This window comes from Canis lupus, chromosome 24 (genome assembly GCF_011100685.1).
Source record: "Canis lupus familiaris isolate Mischka breed German Shepherd chromosome 24, alternate assembly UU_Cfam_GSD_1.0, whole genome shotgun sequence".
Classification (NCBI taxonomy): domain Eukaryota; kingdom Metazoa; phylum Chordata; class Mammalia; order Carnivora; family Canidae; genus Canis; species Canis lupus.
In genome coordinates this window covers 41,501,685-41,519,406 of record NC_049245.1, presented here as the reverse complement: position 1 = coordinate 41,519,406, position 17,722 = coordinate 41,501,685, and the positions used below count along the sequence as shown (strand labels likewise).

Below are 17,722 nucleotides of genomic sequence, written 5' to 3'. Positions count from 1 at the left end.
TATGTTTAAAAAAAAAGTCTGGGGACAATAGCTCAAAGCTGGTATGGCAATCCTTACTTGCTATGTATCCAGGAAGCTCACAGATTTTGACCCCATCTTCATGATGGCAGGTGCCTTGTCATTAAAATCCAAGAAGGTTGTTGGATTCAGCAAAATGTGTATGTTCCAGCCAGAAGAGATAAAAATGCAAAGAAAAGAGAAAGACATGCAGATAACTTAGTAGAAATCGTATCCGTAATGTGTGCTTATATTCCTTGGTCAAAAGTTGGTCACACTTGGTCAAATTTAGCCATAAGGTAGGTTAAGAATTTATTCTCAATGGTCATATTCCCAACTAAAGCTATGTGTATAGGGAACATGCAGTTTTTATTGATGCAAATCAGGAGATGGGACACTAGGGAAGCCTAGAAGTGTCTAAAGTAATTGCCCCTTCAAGAGATAAAATGGGTTCATTTTTTACATAGACAGCCCCTTTCTAAAGATTGTTTCTTGGACTGTACATGTCCAGAAAGGCACTACTGGAGTATAATCTGCCTGGAGGGCAGATGTTATCACCCTAAACCAAAGCTCAAGAAATGTTTTTCTGCAATGGGTTAGTAAATCTTTTAGAGTCTGTGGGTCAGAAGGGCTCTCTTGTAACTGTTCAACTCTGCTCTTCAGCACAAAAGAAGCCACAAACAATGAGTGAATGGATGGGTATGGCTACATTCCAATAAAACTTTATTTACAAAAACATGTGGCCCAGAGGTCAGATTTGGCTTAGGCAGGGTTATAGTTTGGTGACCCAGCCCTGTGTAATAATATCATTTATCCCTCTCTGACCTACAGGCTGTCCAGGTAGTTTGCAAATTCAGAAGAGCAGAGCATGTGTGGTATAATGGGAACAGGATCTAAGCAATGGAATTTCCCATAAACCCATGGTTGAACTGATGGCCAAACATCTCTAAATACACAGAGGAAAAAAAATGACATTAAAGTGTCCTAAATTCATCGTAATAGTTTATTAGCTATAGACTGTAGAACTCTTCCATTCTGTAACTGTATCATTACATTGCTTCTATTAATTTCAGCCTATCGTTTTTAGGAGAATCAAGAAGGTCAGCTCTATCCTCTACCAACAACTGCAATGAAACACATGAAAACAAACCAAACTACCAACCACTTCTCTTACTTGCTTTCACATAAGCTCCTTTCAGTACATGTTAGGATATTGATTGCAAAGTCTCATAAAAGACTTCAGATCTCATACTGCAAGGAGCCTCCTCTTTGACTGCCAGGCACGGCCTTCCCTCAACACTCACAAGTTAACTGTTGCAAGGTACTTTTACTACAGTAAATGCCAGCTGCAAAGTGGTGTTATTATGTAGACTGGGGAATTGTTTGGAGACTGAGTGAGTCATTTTGTTCAAACTGGATGCCCCAGGCAGTTGACAGGAGGTTCACCATGAGAATGGACTGTCCTGGAGGATTATGAAAATACTTTTTTTAAAAAAAATATATGAACCCACTGCTGAACCACATTATTTTACAAATTCCTACTTTATTGTCTGGAAAGGCTTGTGTATAAATGGTTGTTGACCAAAGTTTTAGTTGAATACCTTGTTCTGTCCTTTATTCCTTTGAATTATGTTAACGTTACCTCTCTGGTAAGGATAAAAAATTGGACTTCCAGAAAGAAGAATTTCTGATGAGCACAGAAAATCCAAATTCAGAGACTACGTTTATTTGTTCCACAAGGATGAACAGAGTTGGTTCTGGTTTCTTATCTGAATATGTATATTATGTGTTACTTTAGGTTCTTAGGAGCAGAAGGCCATTTACTGACCTCTCTGACTACATAGTAGACATAGATCCCATTTCTTGACATTCTTTTTCAGTCTCTCTTCTCTATAATTAAAAGATAATGTGCCCACTCAGCAACATACCCAGTTATGTGTTTATTGTACAATGGCTTTCACGTGAAATTTTCACCATCGTTGTTCATACATATTTTTAGTTGGTGAATAAAGCAAACCAAATAAGACTTAAAGTATTTTATCAGAATAAACTATGTTAGATGTTGTCTCTTAAGCAAAGTTCAAATACTTTTATATCAGTAGTAGCAGAAAAATGAAATGTTTTAACAGCTTAATGTACTTAAATAGGACATTATAATTAGTGATTTGGGGTTTCTATACTTTTTCACCATTAAAATCCATAAAAATTTTATGTATTGACTAACATCAATATTATTCTCTGGGAGTAAACTAATTAATATTTACTGAAAACCGGCTAATTTAGTCAATAGAGAAGAAGTATGTATGAAATTATATATAATTATTTTTAAACACCTACCATAGTAACTCTCTCCTAGACTACTGTGTGTTACATAAACACACTTCCCCTAATATTGGCTGGTGAGTATTCTAAGGCAAGTTTATTGTAGCAGCTCAATATTTAAATAGCTGAAGAGATGTCTGTGGGAAAACTTTTTGAATAGACTCTTCATAAAAAAGGTATATGAATGACCAATAAGCATTCGAAAAAGTACTCAGCGTCAGCACTTATTGGGGAAATGCCTATCAAACCCACAATGAAATACCATTGCACAGCAATGGAATGGCTAAAATTGAAAATACCAATAACCTCAAGCACTGGGAAGTCTGTGGAACAATCAGAACTTTCCCACATTTAAGGTGGAGATGCAAAATAATACATTTTGGAAAAGACTTCAGAGGTTTCTTATAAAAGTAAATATATACCTATCCTGCAGACCAATAATTCAACTGTGTGTTTTCTTAAAAGAAATGAAAATATACGTTCACAGAGAACAATGTACAGAAGTGCTTACAGCAGGTTTATTCATAATAGCCCCAAATTGGAAACAACTTAGATGTCCAGCAGCAGGAGAATGGATAAAGAAATGGTGGTTTTTACACACAATGAAGCACCATTCAGCAATAAGGAGTAATAAACCACTGACACACTTAATGAATCTTAAAACGTCACCCATAAATTGCGAAAACATCACATTGAGTGAAAGAAGCCTTCCCCAAAAAAGCACATACTAGATGATGCAATTTATATGAAGATATACATTATCATCACTCTAGGAATGAATGAATGGATGCCATTTCACAAAACCAGCACTTCACAAAATAGTGATTTTGAAGACAGCGCACGATACATCATCTATTTGGTGTGAATGTGATCTCAAATTAAAAAGTGCATTTTCAATACATGGATGATTTACATAAATGAATCTAGGAACAAAAACACCTGAGCATATAATTCCAGGGTGGGGGTGGGGTGCCAAGAAGTGTGTTAGATTACCAAAATTAGTGTATTAAACCAGCATTCATTGTACATGGAATGCTTTACAAAGGACATTACAGGAATCAATTAATCAGTTAATTCTGGTTATGCAGCAAAATGGTAAAAGAAATTTACTGCTGTTTTGAGCTTGCTCTATTTTCTTGGCCCTAAGAGATTGTTGGCAAACAAATTTTCATATCCCCTAATACTATAACTCTGCATAATATATACTTTTCTAACCCAAATGTATTTGAAATTCACAGCCCCTACAATAAAATCTTATGAGTAGATATTTGAAGGCAGTTAGTGATTTCAATAACTATATAGTCAAGGAGCACAAAAAATGCACCTCTGGAGTAGTTTGTAAATATGTGGGGGCTATATTTACTGTCATAGTGATTGGGACATGGTACTGGTGTTTAGTGGGTGAGTCCAGGGATGCTAAATATCCTAGGATCCTTACATCTGTTTTGCATGGCAAAGTATTATTCAATCCAAAATGCAAAAAGTATCTCTTGAGAAATAGTAACATGAGACCTGCCTCATCTAACTTGTCTTTAAAATTTTGGCTCTTTTTGTTGCTGCAAGTCTTGATCTTAGTGATTCAACTAACTTTGTGGCTTAAATACTATGTATATGTTGATGATTTCCAAATTTATATCCCCAGTCTCTCAATGATCAACTTCTTATTTCACATCTTCCCTTGGGTGTCTACGAGGCATTTCAAACTTATTTCCAAAAGTTAAGTCCAAATCTCAACACTCACAGTCACTACTTCCAGAGTGTTCCATTGATCAAATTATGATGCCAAAGATTCAAAGTCATTTTGGGATCTTGCCTTACTCTTATAATTCACACCCAATTAATCAGTAAATTCTACTGAATCCTGACCTTGAAAACATTTATTGAATCCAACCACTTCTTGCCACCATGGTACGAGCCATCATCTTTACACACCTGGACAACTACATCAGCATGCAACTGGTATCCTACCTCCCACAACCAAAAGATTTCAAAATAAAAATCTAATCATCTAACTTCCCTGCTCTAAACCCTTCAATGGCTTTTCATCATCTTAAGAATAGATCCAATCTTGCCAGGACAGTCTGAAGGGTCCTAGGTATCTATCTGATCCATGGTTGCCTCTCAGACATCATCTTTCATCCCCTTCCTTGCTCACTGCCTTCCCAGCCACACTGGCCTTCCTGCTCTTCCACAAACCCTCCTGCAATCGACTGCAGCCTCACAGTGTGGAGGATGTTCTGTGTGTGAATTTTTCTTTTTATGGTCTCATTTCTGAGCTTTTCACTATCACTACGTTTAAGATAGCATCCACCTGCGTCCACCAGGCACATACTCTCCCTTCTCACTATTTCCTTTATAGCATGTATCACTATTTGACATTATTTAATTTTTATTTTATTTTTTTCTCTCCCCACTAGAATGTAAGTTTATGAGAGCTGGAGCCTAGAAAAAAAAAATTAGAATAGCTTTGGAACCTAATATGCCTTCTGGTATTTGTTGAATCAGCAAATAAGTATGGCTGTATCCCAAATGTGTCCTATCAGAATTCCTTATGAAGACTTAAAATACAGATTTCTAGATATGAAGCCTGGGAGAGTTTACCTCAATCTATCTGTTGAATCTGATATTTCAGCAAAGTCCTAAGCCACTATAATAGTGTAATACCCTGCTTGACATGACAGCCATACTATCTGTGGTATGCAGATAGGTGACCGTACAGATGATGATATGTCTAAGACATTTCTGTCTTCCTTATAAATGTGTTACTTTGTTCATCCTATGATGATAACCAGGGGTTTTAATTCTTAACCATGAGATACTAGATTATTGCTTCCGTTATTTCGATTTTGTTAACATGTTGTCTTTTGATATATTCCTTCTCTTTTCCTATCATAGATAATTGTTCTTGCAGATATTCAATTACCCTGGATGCATCTTCCTATCTGATGTTGCTGAATTGGATTTTCCCACCTTCACATGCTCATTTTTTGGCTCTGAGAAAGGTTCAATAAGGTGATAGTGAAAGAAGAAAATGAAGAAAGTATCTTTTCCAACTGAAATCCTCTTTCAAGCCAAAAAGGCATTGTTCTCTTTCCAGGGACCAACATGCTGCCTGTGTTAAATGGGGCTGTATTAACAACTGCAAAGCTGGTGTAGTTTTAACCCCCTTGAAAAGAACGCAGTGGAGAAGGGGGCTGCTCATTCCTCTCCCAGGCTATGTAACACAGACTCCTTGCAAATTAGTTATTAGTAAATATACAACACTTTCAAACAGTTAAAGCAGACTTAGCTGCTTTGAGAAACTCAAATGAAATGTTCAATATTTTATGAATGCTTTGAGTGGTAATGTTTACTTGATCTGATAAGTTCTCATTGCACAGAAAAATGAGAGGGCTGGAAAGATGATAATAGTGAGGCAATGAGTTCTGAGACTCTCAACTTGGCATTTCATTATTTAGATGCTATTTTATAGGACAGATGAGACCTCCTCTCCATGAGATTATCGTCGTGGTGAAATCTGCCACAACATGACTGTCATGGGAATATTACCTCCAGAAAACCTCCAGGTAGGCGTGGTCAGATTTAATGAATAAAAAATACAGGATGTGTGGTTCAATTTGAATTTCAGATAAACACTAAAAACATTTTTAGCATAACCATGTCCCATGCAATATTCAGGACATATTCATACTAAAAACAATATTTGTTGTTTATTTGAAAGTCAAATTTAACGAGGCTGTCTCGTTATTTTTATCAGGCAACCCTACTTCTAAAGCAAGAAAGAGTACCCTGACGCTATGTAGGAAAATGTTTTAAGCTCCCAGAGAACCCTTAGTAAAGACACAGGTGGGGTCAGGGATGCCAGCACATGGGGCACCAGGTCACACATTTTAAGGAGGGCCTCCCGTTCAGGGTCACTCAATCGTAGAGGCATCGCTTATGCAGCTCTGAGAGGAAGACCCTCTATCAATCCCACATCCAAGCACACTTGCCTCACTCCAGATCTGGGCAGAGGTTCATCATTCCTTTTCCCTGGCCTTTTTCAGATTCTAAGACTGAGGGTAAACCAAAGTGAGGAATAACTGTATTCCAATCCTCTCTGGGAAAGTTTTAACTGTACTCTGCTGCTCACACAAGGGTGCACACTGTCCCGTTCCTCATCAGCACAGGAATGAAAAAGGGGGAACACACATTTAATTTTTCAAAAACCACATCTCTCTTTGAGAACCCATGAAGTACTACCCATTCAGCTCAGAGCTGAGTCAGTATAGTGACACATGGGCCACAGAGGTCTTGGCTTTCAGGGGCTTGTATTTGAAGGGAAAAGCACAAGGAGAATGTGGTTGGAGAGCAATGCACTTGCAGCTGGGGCAGTGTAGTTGGGGGAGGGGTGACATTTGATCTATGCCATAAAAAATCTCAAGAAAGAGGGGTCTGGGCTCCCAAATTGAAGGATAAAGGCAAGAGAGAAGGAGAGAAGTTTGGGACTTGGGAAAGACAGACACTGGGCTGTGGGGCAAATCAGCAGGAGGATGGGGGTCCGAGGGGAGGTTAGACAGAAGCACCAGGTCACTCCTGCTATTTCTGGATTGTGCTTACAACGAAAACTGGAGCCACTGTAGGGTGTTTATTACAGGAGTGGGGGGAAATGGGAGTCAAAAAGCAATGATGGGAGAAGAAAGAAATGCCATCTGTTATTTCTGCTGCCCCTTCACACTTTGCTACTGGTCCCCAGGAGGTCTGAAGCCCTGCTAGAGATCTGCCCTCCAAGAGAAATCTCCTCCTGATACAAGCTTCCATTCTGGCTTATCCTATTTCACCCTGAGACTCAATTTCCCATGGCCATGCATCATTCACTGACAAAAACAAAACAAAACACCCACAAAAACACAAAGCAAAAGGCCAAAACAGAGACTCTACACAGAAAAGTAAAGAAATGTTTGTATGCTCTGTCTTCTCTTACTTCCTGCTGCCCAGGGTCATCCAGATACTGCAGACATAGTCTGGGCTTTAAGGGAGTAGAAATAAGATATTCTGTGCTGGCTGAGGAAAGGATCTGTACTTCATTCATAAGGTGAATAACATCTCATGCTGGATAATGTCCGATTTCTTTCCTAATAAGATGTTATAGAAGAGACTTGGGAAAGACCTTATCTTTACCATGTTCACACCAATTCTAGTTTTATCTGCCTCCAAAGTGCTGGACAGGCACACATTTAAAAGGTACCATCTCACTGTAAAACCATTCTGGAGAAATGAAGGAAATGCCCAAACATGGATCAATGAGAGAAAATAAAAACTAAGTTCCTAATGAGAGATTTGAGAGATTGCAGAAGGGGAGAAAAGGAGGAAGTGAAATTAACAACTTTGGTTAGTTATGAACGAAAAACATAGATAGCTCTTTGGAAAACCAGAATTCCTTGAGATTGTCCGTCTAGCAAGCCAGACTGAACCAGTAAGGAATAAGTAAAATTGAATAGATCAGCATGCGAAGAGTAGTTGTTTACAGGGAGATGCATGCTTATGTACATAGGATGATAATTTACATTTGCATTTTGGGGGGAAAAGGAAACTTTACAGCAGAAAGATGATGATAGAGACAGACATCAGAGTTTGGAAGATTTTACATACAATACAGGTTGAAATGTGTTGCCAAAAAAGGTATGTTGAATTCCTAATCCCTAGATCCTCAAAGTGTGTTACCTTATTTGGAAATAGGGTCATTGTAGATGCAAGTAGTTAAGATGAGTCCATACAGGAGTAGAGTGGGTCCTTAACCCAGTCAGACTGGTGTCCCTGTAAGAGGGAAAGCAACATAGAGACATATACAGAGAAAACACACAGTAATGGAGTCAGAACATGCAGTTGTGTGGCTGCAAACAGACACACCCCAAAAATGGCTGCAACCACCAGCAGCTGGAAGAGGCAAGGAGGCATCCTCGCCAAGAGCCGTTGGAGAGCAAGATTCTGCAGACACGGTGATTTCTGACCTCTGTTCTCCAGAACTACGACAAAACAGACTTATATGGTTTTAAACCTTCCTGTTCATGGAACTTTGTTCGGGTGGCCACAGGAAAACAAACACGCTCGGCTTTGTTGAATTTCTCTGCTCATCAGGCCAAACCTGAAGAATTTTCACATTTATTTGATAGCAATGAATTAAGAAGGAAGAAGGTTGGGCCAGGAGAAACCAAGGCTTCCATCCACTTGCTGTGTCCATCTGTCTGGTCTCAGAATCCTCTCCTTAGGTTAAAGATACTAAAATGAGAAGAACTACATCACTATGGAACACACGCTAATGGAGGACAAAACAAACATGTGAGCTGGTCAGTTCCATTTTGAGGAGAGGATTGGAATGAGTTTGGCAAGAGTTTATCTCACTGAACAATGTTACAATTATAAGAGTATGGATTTGGATGGAAAAGAAAGACATTTTACGGAGGCTGTCTGCTCAACAGGTTCCTGAGAACTGTCTATGGCTCATCTATGTCGGAACAAGTAAACGTATGTTGTACAACTCACAGGGACGTGCCCAGTCTGCCTGAGGAACCTCAACCAGAAGACAGCAGATCTCCATCTCTGGAGTGCCAACATGAATTAGCGGGCGATGTTGGCTATTTCGTAAGGCTACTGCTTAAATTGTTCTCTCTGGCCTTGCTACAACCAAGGATTTTGAGCCTATTTCAAGGACTTACTGAAATAGAATAAAATAAAAACAGGGAAAGACTGCATACTACGCACTAACTATTTTCATTGACATTAATTTTAGTGATATATAAAATTTGAGGGATTGGGTTATTAAGCATCAAGTAGCAAGTGCTGTTAATAAAGTGCTTTGTAAATAACTTAATGTCTTCTAAGTAGATTTTGATGGTTCCTCCGATATCAATTTTATATATTTGGGGCCCACACATTAACTTTTTAAACACTCAATAACATTCTACTTTAAGGTTTTTATGGGATATTTTTTTCCACCAGAATAACCATTTTGTTTTATGATGTTTAGAGGTTTCAGAATCCTGAAGCCATTCTGAGAATGTCATGTCAATATCAAATGGATGGCACTGGATGGGATTGGAAACTAAACTGCTTAGAAGATAACTTTAATTATATTGTTAGTTATTAATAGGTACTCAAGAGATTTTGTAGAAGCTCAAAGTAAAAAAAGTACTGGTTATAATGGAGTTAAAATAGAAGACACATCATTCAGGTATTTGCCACATCACTCTCATTTCCAGATGCAATGGGGTAACAAGGACAGGACTCAACCTCCTGCTAGAAAACTGGACAAAATACAGGAAACCACTATTTCACGCCACTGGACAATAGACAGCGGAGGACCGTGATCCATGAGAGGAAAAAACAAAGGAGGTGAACTCTCTGGCTGCCTTGACTTTCTATCTGGAGGGAAATTTTGGACTATAAATACTGAGTGGGAGAGAGCCATACAGAAACTGACAGGAAACATGAAGACACCAATAGAATAAAGGTAAAAAAAAAGAAAAAAAGAAAAAAAAACTAGACAATTTATACACTGATCAAAAGGAAAGAAATCATTATAATTAAATTCAAAGTAGACTTCAGAACAAGAATATTGCCAAAGATAGGATAATATTTCATAGTGATAAAAGACTTACAGTACTATGTGTCATGGTAAACACTTTCTATAACTTACATCTCAGTCTTCAGGGACACTACTGGAAAAGTGTTATTTTTATTCCCATCCTACAGATAAGAAAAATAAAGTTCTAAATATTTAAGCAAATTGACCAAAGAGATTTAGAGTGGAGACAAAACTGAAGCCCAAATCCCTATCACCTGTCACCTGGCCTTTTGCTGTATCCACCAAAATGCTTTGCATTTGCTCCTGCGTTCTTTCAAAGTATTTTTCACCATGTAGTTAGTGAGAGCATTTAAAATGTAACTCTAGGGGTGCCTAGGTGGCTCAGTGGTTGAGCATCTGCCTTTGACTCAGACCGTGATCCTGGGGTCCTGGGATCGAGTTTTCCATCAGAGTCCCCATGGGGAGCCTGCTTATCCCTCTGCCTATATCTCTGCCTCTCTTTGTGTCTCTCATGAATAAATAAAATCTTAATAAAATAAAATGCAGCTCTGATCTTTCCCCTTCCCTGTTTAACATCTTCCAGGGCTTGCTAGTGCTCTCATGCCCTCTCCTCTGGTCTCCCTTCACAAATTCATCTTTGTCAACTCTTTTTTTCCTAAGCTTGTATCCTTTGGCATCAGCCTCTTAGTGCATGTTGTTCCCTCTATCTGCAATGCCCTTCCATCTCTACTCACAGATGCAAGCATCCCATTTTCCTATGTCACTCCTCCTTATACTTTAGTACTGGGTGAAAAAGCCACTTCTTCAAACAGCCCTCCTGGTTCCCCAGCTCAGGTAGCCCAAATTACACCTCCACAACAAACAAACTGTACTTTTTTGTTATAATTAGGTATCTATAAAGGTGTATATTTGATTGAGTGATGTCTTTCTTCTTCCAACTATAAACCCAGAGACAGAGATTATGGATAGGTTCTTCCCTACTTTATCTCCAATGACCAGAATAGCATCTCATACATACATATTTGTTAAATAAGTGAATAAAGAATGGGGGAAAAGATGATGAAAAAAGAATGAATGATAAAGGAAGAGGAACATGTGAAGTATACAAAGAAAATGGACCAAACTCAAACAAGTATTTATGAACTAATTCAATTAGAGGATAAAAATATAAGTCATTTTTTTTTTATCGGTGGTGCCTGTAGCATACTTTAAATATATTCTTACTTGTATAGATCTTTTAAGATAGCAATCTGACATACAAAATAATTTCAAATGTGTACTTAAGGTCACTAAAATATAGCAATTATTTCTAGTTTTAAATCTCTGAATTCTAAAAGCAGTGAGATCTCACCAGCTAGTTCGTTTTATTTAAAGATTGTCTGGTCTTAGGACTGAAAAAATAGAGTGGTGAGATCAGACTTTTTAAAGGATTTACTTAATTTTGATGTGCTTTTGCTTTTCTGAGTCCCACAGTTTCAGGATGTGACTGCTATAGAATCTGTCCGGCTCACTTTGCCCCGGACGGGCTTCACTTACGTCAATATGCCAAGGTGATTTTTACATAATGCCGTCACTGGCGTTACTGCATTCAGTTGCAAGGGATAGTGGGAAATTGGGAACTGTAGACACTCTTTACTGCCCAAATTTGGGGATCTATTATCCAAAGAGTAGGAGAATTAGGAAGCTTTCAACATGTATTAGTATGGTCCCCACCCGAGGTCAACTCAAAAACACAAATATTATCATCATCAACATAACAGTTTTGAGGATATGTCTATGTTACTACACAAGCATTATCAAATCTAAATGATTTTTCAGCCCACCAGTTGACTTGCCTGATTTTTACAATTTATTTATTGATTTACTTTACAAATGTGGCTATTTTAGGGCTCAAAGAGCAAAAGCTGTGTAGGGAAGATGGGGATTTATTAAAGACCGAACATACTGGAGGAGCTCTTTTTCTTTCCTTTGGTAAAGACCCCACCCAGGATTCCATGTGGATTCACACTCCCTTATCATAAGGGTAGATAAAGAATCCAAACAAGGCCTATAGGACATTCCTATATTTCTGGGACAGGATGGAGTCCTGAAAGGAAATCAACCATGTGATCCCATGACTAAGGTCCCCCGATTTTATGGATTCTTTTCTCTCATGACGTTTGCTTTTTCAGCACTTCAATTCTGGGAAGTATCGAGTAGCTTTCTAATAAATGCTTTGATGTGGTCCCTTTTGCAGGAAGGTTAAGGTTAAAGGAGTCAGCTGGATTCTGTAGCTTAGAAAAAAAAACCAACAAAACCCAACGGAAACACAGCCACTGAAGGCAGGCAGAAGGCCTGGATCAGATCTGTGTCTGCTGCTTCCTAGAGGCATCGCCTTGGGGCCCTCGTTGCTTAATTTCTAGGGTTAAAAGTACTTTGTGCACTCCTCTTCCTTTTAAAAAACAGCTTTATTGAGATAAAATTTACATAGTAGAAAATTCACCTTATTTAAAGTGTACAATGGTTTTTAGTATATTTATAGGGTTGTATAACTATCACCATAACCTAATTTTAGGACATTTTCATTACTCTAAAGAGAAACCTTGTGGCCATTAGCAGTATATCCCTATCCTCCAACCCAGATCCCCACCAGCCCTAGATAACTACTAATCTACTTTTGGTTTCTACAGCTTTGCCTAATGTGGACGTCACATAAATGGAATCATACCATATGTGGTCTTTTTTCACTTAATACAGTACTCTTAGTTCATCTATGTTACATCTACCATTGCTTTTTTTTTTTTTAAGATTTTATTTATTTACTCATGAGAGAGAGAGAGAGAAAGAGAGAGAGAGGCAGAGACACAGGCTGAGTGAGAAGCAGGCTCCATGCAGGGAGCCCGACGTGGGACTCAATCCCCGGTCTCCAGGATCACGCCCTGGGCTGAAGGCAGCACTAAACCCACAAAACCGCTGAGCCACCCGGGCTGCCCTACCATTGCTTTTTATTGTGAGTTGTTCAGTTGCATGGGAGTGTTTGGTTGCATGACAATCCTACATTTGTTTATCCATTCGTCAGTGGAGGGGTACTTGCGTTGTTTCCACGTTGTGTTATAATTCTGCTAGGACCACCCATATATCAGTTATCACATGGGCATAGAGAATGAACACCAAACAATATTTGGGAATTGGTAGAAGATTCTCTATTTCCTTGGATCACATCGTGTAACAGTATGAAGTTTGGAATTGCTACGCCATTTGCAACAAAAGGAAAAGGTCTGGAAGTTGTGGGGTTCTAACAAATGGAGTTAGAAGATGAAGATTACATCATGGAGAAGAACAGAGATGGGGAAATACTGGGTTCTGAACAATCTTTTGAATTTCTTAGTCATCCCTACCATGAAGCCAATGTTACTTTGGAACTTGCACTTACATGAAACTATGGATTTCTTTTACTATTAAAGCCAGTGTAAGCTGGATTTATGTCAATTGTAATTAACAGCCCTAATAGTACAGATTTAGTCACCTCAACTGACTGGCTTCAAAATCTTAGAGGAGACTTATTTGCCATAGGTCAATGTTACACTTGGAAAGAGGTGATATGAACAGGATAACAGAGTCAACAATATGGCAGCTTCCATGGGGACCACGTGGTTAGAGCCAAAAAAAGTATACACAGCAGAAGAAGGTGGGGACTGGGCTAGGAATATAATGTCATAGCTATCTACTGTGCCTTGGAGAATTGTAAGCATGGTGTCTGACCTAGGATGCGTCGATAAAAGACAATGGAATTATATCCATGGCACATTTCTACAAGCTTCCATCAAACTTCTCTAAAATTCAATGACTGTCACATGGTTATAAGTTTCACAGCACTGATGCCAAAGACAACTGTGTTCATGCTCCACATATGTAGCAGTCTATTTTTCTGATTGATAAGCCTCCATTTCCCAGTTTGTAAAACAGGAGTTTTAAAAAAGCACTTCATGGTGATTTGTTTTCTATTATTAAGATAATATTTGATAGCATTTGCTATACAATAACATAATCAGCATTGTTTTTACTTTTATCATTCCCTTATTTTTATCTACTCATTCTAAGACAGATGTATGACATATGAAATAGAATGAAGGTTAAAATGAATGTACATTTACTTCAGTGAGAATTTATCCTATCAACAATGTTTTTGGTTTCCCTCATTTTGTTGTACATCCGTTAAGGGAAGGGGAACAATTCATCTTTGTATACCCAGGACCTAAAACAGTGCCACAGTATATATGTCTATTGGATCCGTTAATGGATGGGAAGATGAGCAGAGAATAGACCAATTACTCATATTTTTGAGTGGCTATATATGTCAGAACCTGAGCCAGATTCTTAAGTATTCATTTATTCAACCTTAACAAATAGGGAAACCCCATTTCAAAGAGGAGAAATCAGTCTTCACAGGTCTTATCACTTGTGAAGGTCAAGCCACCAACCAATGAATGGTAGAGCCCAATCTCTTCCTCCTTAAACCCTTCCTATGGAACCCAAAGCCCAAGCTTTTCTAGGAACAATTGACTTAGAAACTTCTCAAACATGATGATGAATTTTCTTGTTTTTTCACTCACAGCTTCTAGCCATACTAAGCACACAAATATCTGATTATGTGTTATTTGCTTATTTATTTATTGGCTTAGCTTACATGGACATGTGTACAAGTTAAAGAAAGTGTAAGCTAACTGTACTGAAATCAGTTGTGCAATAAGGGCAGACCAAAATTAGTGAGAGAGAAAAGAACCTCTTGACTTCAGCACTAGACAAACTAATTTTTAAATAAGCTACAAAAATAACCTAATGTGCTGTTATTATTCAACTCAAAGCCTAAGGAAAAAAAATGACTAATATTTCTCACTATGTTGAATACACTCAAGCATGTTTTTACACCTAAATCTACTCTATTTTCTTCTAAATAATAGATGGCCAGTGACTTTTAAAAGCACCAATATGTCAGTATAATTATCTAAAATCTAACAAAAAATTGTATTCTTTGTAGACTAGAAGGGCATATTTTAAATGCAAATGGAGTATTTTTAGAATTTGTACATCTTCTTACCCTTTGAAAAAGTTCCCATATTTCTTATTCTTCACTGTTGAAAATCCCTGGCTCTTCTTTCCCTGTCACCATTGTAGGATAAAAGAATTCTGGCTGCGAACTGGTCTTTCTTGAAGAATCCATTAAAATTTAAGCTTGTGCATTGCATCAAGCAAGTAACATGTTCATTTCCCCAGAGCAGATCACAACTCTTTTGTGTCACTTAATACAAGGGAAAGAAAAGTAAAAGAAAGGAAGAAACAAAAGGATGTTTGCAGTGAGAATCTACACATGAAAGGTTTGGGAGTCAGATTTCACAACAGCAAGAAAGATGCTAGGTACAGATAATAAGTTCACTAATTGGGAAATAGCACTTCTCAATTCCAAGAACTATACCATAGTAAATAGAAATACAGAGAAAAATCAGAAATATTCATGACCTCTCTCATGAATATATCATATATTTTTTGGAATTAGATTTGGGGGCTATCCTGGGACTAAGGTACATACCCTGGGCTAAGCTTTTCAATCACTTTTTTTTTTTTTTTTCCACATGTGTTTGTTTGGGGAGAAAAATGTCAGACATCTCGATGGAACTATCCCAAAGGTTTACTTTGGGAACATGTATAAAGTGATTCCTGATTTGAATAATATAGATTTTCAAAGCATTGAGCACCTGAAAGAAGGGTTAGTACTTCTGACTAGGATGGGCTACTTGGCTGTCTGAACTGATGAATTCAACTCAGTCCAGGACCTGTCTCTTAGCCTTCCAAGCTCAAATATATGTTCATGTCATTGTCCTGGAGCTGATCTGGCTTGGGGATACTGAATCATACTAATAAACCTCAAAGGGACTGATGGGCTTTGCCAGAATGGCAACTACTGAATTCAAATGAGAAATAAAATTATCAAGTAAACACGATACTAGCATCAGCTTGACTGCACATTCTTTCCCTGTAGGCAAGCTGTGACAAAAGCAAAATGATCAGAGGGTTATTCAGTTTTGTAGAGCCAGAATAAGTGGAGTTGATAAATATCCATTTGCATGTTTAATGGCTCACATAGTCTGATGGCTCATATACTTCCATAATAGAGACACAGCTTCTCTTAGACACAAAGATGCTCCCATCCTCTCCCTGGGATGGGTATTTCTGACATTTTCTTCTGTGAATCTTCTTATTCTGTTAATCTCAGGGTTGCCCATTACTCCTTCATACTGATTCATTCCTTCTTTATACATACAGTACTGCTATCTTTAATAATGTTTTATCCGATCTAGATGCCATTTATTTAAAATTATAGGGATGTATAGCTTGAAGTAGGAGATTCATAGTTTGAATAACGACCCATATAATGTTGATTTTACCTAATATCTCAGTAATAGGAGCTTCTACACCTTCTTGATTGTTCCTTATATAACTAGCTTTTTCAACATTTTCAGAAATTTGGATAAACACACAGAAGTTAGAGTTCTCACATTTGTAGAACTCCTACACACTGAATAGTTACATATAATAAGAAAGTGTTGAAAAGGGGCATTCATTCATTCATTCATTCATTCATTCAGCAAGTTTTCTTGAATGCCTACTGTGTGCTCTAGGCACTTGAGATATAGCAGTGAACAAAATCAAATCCCTGACAGTCATGGAATCTATATTCTGCTGGGAAAAATACACAAATAAACCAAAATGAATATAATAAAATAGGGAAATGAGAAGTACTATAAAAAAAGAAACCAAAACAAGGGAAGAGCAAATGTTGGGGATATGTACTTCCAGATAGGATGATCACAGAGGTGACCAATGAACAGAATTAAGGTAGATTTTGCCCCAACATAAGAAAGTACTTATTAACCATCCCAGCAAGAGCTATTTGGCTACAAGACATTTAGACTCACCAGGCAGTAAGCTTGACTCAGTGAAGTATTCTGGAGTAGAAGGTTAGCCAAGGTTCAGGCCTATTTCAAAGAAGTTTCTATGATTCTACGTAGATGGAATCTGACAAATAGTCCTCATGTTAGCCTGTTCCAAAATTATGCTGAAATACTGATACAAATTTGGAAATAAAAACCCATAACTCCAACCAATTCACTGCATCCTAAGTTTCTAACACACACTTAGCCACCTGATAGAAACCTTAGCATCATGAAAGTTGCTTTCACTTCCCCTTATCTTCTCTCTGGAAGATGGTATGGAAAGACATGGTATGGAAATAAAAGTGAAGAGCTCCTTTTCTATTCTCTGCAAAGATTGCTTCTTCACATGCCTGGGTATTATTCCATTTCTTTCCCACTCACACCTACGTGTTATTTATCATCAGGCAGGAATACAAATATTACGTTGACCTTATATATTGTGGTAATTAAATTGAAATATATATGCAGTATTTTATCATGTGTCAGGGCCTGACACATAGTAAATCATGGTAAAAGTTATTGTATAAATGGCCTCAGTTCACTACTCTTCTCCATCTGACTTTGTATCTCCTTCTATCAAGAGGTGGAGGCTATCTTTCCACTTTGCGAATCTGGCATGGCCTTTTGACTCGCTTTGGCCAACAGAATGTGGCAGAGTAATGGTTTACTAGTTCCTAGCCTAGGCCTCAAGAGGTCCTGAATGCTTTCGTTTTCTTTTGGAACCAGGCCTCTACCATGAAAATAAGTCCAATCTATCCTGATAATGAGAGACCATATAGAGGAGAGATGAGGAGATCCCAGCCACAGCTTCCATTAGCCTAGTTAGCTTACATTGAACAGGCTATACAAGCACATGTATGAGCCAGTT

The 17,722-nt window shown here is 38.0% G+C and overlaps 1 long non-coding RNA gene across 1 annotated transcript in view; it reads right to left on the bottom strand.

Annotated features, from left to right (window-relative positions):
- The window catches only part of LOC111092111, a 56,326-nt gene that overhangs the window by 27,926 nt on the left and 10,678 nt on the right, over positions 1-17,722 (bottom strand). Inside the window, exon 3 of the long non-coding RNA XR_005378005.1 lies at positions 58-114. This is a non-coding gene — a long non-coding RNA (uncharacterized LOC111092111). The remainder of the gene's footprint in view (positions 1-57; positions 115-17,722) is intronic.